Source organism: Gavialis gangeticus, unplaced genomic scaffold (genome assembly GCF_001723915.1).
Source record: "Gavialis gangeticus isolate Ggan-Ray unplaced genomic scaffold, GavGan_comp1, whole genome shotgun sequence".
NCBI classification, from domain to species: Eukaryota; Metazoa; Chordata; order Crocodylia; family Gavialidae; genus Gavialis; species Gavialis gangeticus.
This window is the reverse complement of record NW_017729032.1, coordinates 246,152,079-246,157,697: the sequence shown is the minus strand read 5'-3', so window position 1 is coordinate 246,157,697 and position 5,619 is coordinate 246,152,079.

Sequence of the window (5,619 nt, the reverse complement as noted above, 5' to 3'; positions counted from 1 at the left end):
CTCCCCTAGCACACTAGTAGAAAGATTTGTGAATCCGGACATGCATATATACACAGCTGTAAACTATAAAAACACAGTCAATGGCCTTCAGCTTTTGAGGAAGCCTCCTGACTACTGTGTCATCCTCTCAGATCATGAGGAGGCAGACCCACACAATGGAAGACTCAGAAAAGGACACTGGCCACCACCACCCTACTCCGCCACTCCCTTTTCCCCCTCCTGGCCCTGTTCTTTGAGTCCAAGCTCATATAGTTGATGAAGTCTAGGGTTTATATGCTTATTTGCCTTCTGGGAGGGTATAGGAGGAAACGGCTACTTCCATCTCCTACTCACTCCATGATAACTGTTTTGTGGAGGGGCAATTATAAATACAAATCCTTATTTTTTTTCCTTTGAAAAATAACTGGTAATGACTTCTAGTGTCCTTTTAAAAAAAAATTGGTAAGAACTTCTAAAATGGTTCCTAGCTGAGGTTAACGTTAAAATTATTATTCCTAAGAAGTCCTTGGCATGTGAGGCATAGTTGCTATATATAGAAAGGTCTCGCTACTGGTACCAAGTGAAAGGAATACTTTGCTTTGTTTTATTGTTGCATCTTAGTTCCTACAATTTTTTATGACAATATGCTAACAGAATGTGGAAATAGATAGCAACATTATGTCTGAGAGAAATAATTAGTTTGTAAGTAATACAACCACCAGCTTAGAAATAAACTGTTTTTGTGGAATCACTCATAACCAATTTTTTCTTAATACAGTAGTTGCAGAATAATGGATAACTTTGACTGATCCTTCCTGCTAAGGGCCACTATGAAGTAATTGAGCATTCACAGAAAATTACCATAGCTGCTGAAGCCTGAATTAGAGATACTGTAACCTTTGTTTGCCAAAGTAAATTACACAGATCCCCTGCAGGCAGGAATGAAAATGTTTTAAATAAATAAAATAAATTCAGTGCATGGAAAACCAAGAGATACAACCCTTCAAATAATAAAAATGCGTGAAGATCTATATATTATGTCAGTCATTTGGAATGGCATAATATAATTTGCCACAGACATTCTTTATAGTTATTCCACTGGCTAAGGGCATGCCAACACCTACAGAGTTAGTCATTTAGAAGAAAAAAATCTTGTGTGTGCCTTCCTTTTTTCCCCATTTTTTAGCCACATTATTTTTCTCCCTGTTGCCAAGTGAAAAGCTCACATGAAGATGTTAAAAATGGATGACCATGAAACTATCAACTGGATCACATTAAGTTGTTTCTAGTCTTTTCATTCTTATTTCTAGTCTGTCAATTTAGTAATCTTAAGCATAAATGTTCACAACTATATGTGATTAAAATTGTTTTTAATTGGCGGTGTCCTTTAATTGCCAGAAGATAAGCAGTTAATGAGGCACAAACTGATGTGGTTCTGGTAACAATATACACCGACAGTCACGATTTCATGAAGAAGTGTCATATGGCATATCAGTAAGGAGTCTTACCAATCTGATTATACACACAGTGAGTATATACTGTTAACTACAGTGAATTATATGAAACTCTGATTCCCCATCTGCATGGTAAGAAGTTTTTTCTTAAATTCTTGGCCTGTTTCTCAGCAAGCCAAGTTGTGGGTATCTACAACTTCCATAGAAAATCAGTGTGAAAAACAGGTGCACAGCAATTTTGAGGGTGGGGAGGTAAGGGATGTTAAAGTAACTTCATCTCCTCTTTAGAAAGAACTAAATCCAGAAATTTTAACTTACCCCAGAGTCCTTATTCACTTCAGATTCTTGTCAGAGTGAGGCTTCTGTGAGGACTGTAGTTCATAACTCTAACTTTCATTGTTGAAAATAACACACTGTTACCATTAATTGTCAAAATAAGAGACCTCCAGACGCTTAAGACGAAGACATTCAGGAATCAGTCTTAAGCCTGAACTATGCTGGGTTGGCTGAGAAGCTATGCCAAAACAGCGAGCACTGTCTGGAAGTATTACTATTCTTGTGAAAATGTAGTGGTCCCAGAGGCCTGCGGTACAGGATGGACCACGCTTTTTTAACCTTAAATACCTAGGTGAAGCACAGCAGCTGGGTGCCTGGGTCAGAGGCAACTTCTGGCTGCCAGTACCACTGGCATAGAAGCCCAGCTGTGGTGACAGATGTTATTTTTTAGGACCCCACCCCCAAGATGGCACTTTGGGCTGCTACCCTAGTCAACCCACCTGTGTTACACTACTGCTAATACTACATCCTTGTGCACAGGTTGAGAGGTCATAGCTATCCCCTCACATATCCAACACTACATCCATCAAGCCACTATTGCTGTCACCCATGTAACACTTCAGATCCTCAAAACAGCCAGCTAAATGACAGCTGATCCCACTGTGTGAATGGAGAAGCAACTGTCCCTTCCCCCATCACACCCTCCATTTCTTCTCTAACATACCCATCCATGCAGGCAGAGGCACAATTCTGTCCTTAACACCTATGCAGTCATGCTATATGTGGACATGCGTGCTTTGGTGAGCAAGGAAATTTCCTTTCCCCTATAGAAGAAATTTATGATTTGTTCAGTAGATCTTGATATTCAGCACTGTAAAGTGAGTGCCTGCTTACAGACACTCTCTCTGCTTTTTCTATATTCTTAATAATATCAAGGAAAGTGATAGGATAAACATAAGTTTCCTAAGGCAGGTTCAAATAGAAGCCAAAAGAGGACTGCCTTGCAGTATCCAATTCTGTGATCTGGAAATTGGGTTGGAAATCTCACAAGAATATACTCGTACAAATATGTCAGCAATATATCCATCCAGGTCAGATGTATCAAAAATAGCTTTTCTGGCAGTATTATATTTCCAACTCTTCCAGGAAGGAAAGGCATATGGAGCTTACGTGAAGCAAATGATTTCTCTGTTGAACTCTCAAGATCTTTTGCTCACTTTATAAAATACAAGTTTAGGTCAGTTTTTATTTCTGACAGCTAATATTGTTGGTCTCTTCCTCCTCCCATCCCCAACCCCTTATTTTAAGAGAACAGTCTACAATATGCTCTCCCATGAGTGCACAGGCATACACACACACACACACACACACACACACACACACACACAGGTGCATTTGCGTGTGTGTGCATATATATATATAGGCATGCATGCCTATATAGTTTATCTATATATCAATATATATATATCTTTAAGTGTACTGGAAGTTCTTGTCCAGTTTAAAGTTCTGCTACTGCATTTAAACAACTGATATAAGAGTATAAAGAGCTCAAATGCTGAGAAATTAGAACATGCAACAAATCAAAGGTATATTCCAGAAATATTCCATGCTTCCTTCCTTGACAGTTTCTAAAACATGCTTCTCAGGCTGTACAGATTGCACTGCAGTGTCCAATCCATTAAGGACCCCAGCCATTCTAACCAATACCTAACAGGCACTGCACATAGCTGCTGACTTCTGTATCCTTGAATTCGTCTCAGAGAAATCCTAGAATAATATGAAGGTAGAGTCATCTCCACCATATTTCTAACCCTTAAATGAAACCTACATAATTATAGTGATGAGGAATGCTATTTGGTTTGTTTTGGATGACCTTGTCAAAAGTGAATCCACAAGCTGAATTAAGAGGAAAACAGAACTGGGATATACTTGTTAGCATCATAAAGTACAAAGACTCAACGCTTTCTTGCTTTTTCTTCAGATGTGGCAATCTGCATAGGCAAACTGTCATCACAATTTCTAGTTAGAGGTGTACAAGATATCGGGCAAATATACAAATATCTAAAGCATGGGTAACAGTACACAAATAAGATCATATTTGCGGTGAGAAAAGAATTTTACTACACATTCAGAATTGGGGAGGGAGGGAGAGGTTGCCTTCCTCTGTAGCAGGAGTGTGGCCCTTTACCTGGGATCTCTGGAGCATATATTGACATTTCATAGAAGAGGGGCATTGGCTGCTGTGGTCTCCAGCTTTACCTGTGCAGGTTAAGGGGCTCAAGGGCAGGGTTGCATCAGGGTTGATGGTATGCAGAGTTTAGATGATGGATTTGTACAGGATGATTTGGATAGGGCTGACCTTGCCTCTGGCAGGGGGTTGAACTAGATGACTTCTGGAGGCCCCTTTCTACCCTACTGCTCTATAAATCTATGGCTTTCTGACAAAAGCAGGATGCTGGCTGCTGTGGTTCCCCTGCTTTCCCTGTGGCAGGTTAGGGGTTTAAATCTGTGCTGTGTCAGGGTGGGTGGCAGGCTTAGGTAGAGTTTAGAAGCTGAAGTGTATGGGATGATTTGGGTAGGGCTGGCCCTGCCTCAGGCAGGGGGTTGGATTACATGGCCTCTTCAGGTCCCCCCCAGCCCTGCTTCTCTGTGAGTCTATGACTATGATAAAAGCAGGACTTTGGCTGCCACGGTGCCCTGCTTTCTCTATCACAGGTGAAGGGATTAGATCTGTGCTGTGTCAGGGATGATGGCGGTAGGCTTATGTAGAGTTTAGATGCCAGCTTGTAGGGGATTGCCTCGGGGTTTAGACCGCTGCTCTAAACTCTGAGTCTGATGCAGAATTTAGAGCAGTGGATCCCAAACTCCGACAGATTGCACGCCACTAGTTTAAAACAAGACAACCTAAAGTACTACCAGCAGTCAGTACCTGGTGTTTCCAGCTGGCCATCTCCCCATACACTGAATGGCAGGGTTCTGCATGGGCTCCACCATGTCCTGGAAAGCTGTTTGGCAGGGGCAGCCACCACCCAGAGCCAGTGAAGAAAGGCTTTTTACTTCCCCCCTCAATGGTACATTGGTCATCACCTCTAGCCCAACTCTCCTCTCTAACTCTGCTCTTCTGCTTCTGCTCTCCATCTATCATATTCAGTGATTATAATACATCTTTTAAGGCGAGGCTGCCTGGGTACCACTGGTGGTATGCACACCACAGCTTGGGAACTGCTGCTGCTTTAGAGGATGGTTTGTCCAGGATGCTTTGGCGAGGGCTAACCCTGCCTCATGCAGCCGGTTGGACTACCGACCTTGGGAGCTCCCCAGCCCGGCCCCTCTGTATGGAAAAACCCCGGGGCCGACAGGCAAATCCCACCCAAACCCCACTTTACGTGCACAGCCTCAGCTTTGCCTCAGCTTCAGGAACCGGTTTTTAAAAAATACAGCAAAAGTTTCCAATCATAACTCTTCTTTCCAAACCCCGCCCAGCCCTCCCCTGCCCTGCTCTTCACCCAGCCCTCTCCTTAACCCCAGGAAACCTCCTGAGAAAGCAAGCCAGGACACTGCGGGGGCGCCGGCCCCCGAGGGAGGGAGAAGCCCAGCGAGGCGCGCCTGCTGCTGCCCCAGGCAGGGGGCGCAGGGGATGCTCCTGCCTTGCTCCGTGCCCCCAGGGGAGGCGGGTGACGGCAGCCCCGGGCGAGGGGCGCTCGCTCCCTCCCGGGGGCTTCCCGCAGCGCTGCCCCCACAGCCCCCCTCCAGCGCCGCGGGCAGCATCTCTCACCTGCACCAGGTCCCTGCCCCGTCCGCCGCCCGAGCTGCGCGCATCCCGCCTGTGGCTGCTGGAGGAAGGGGGCGGAGGATGCACGGGAGGGAAGGAGGCAGCCGCGGCTGCTCCGCCGCCCGCCGCGCCCAGGAG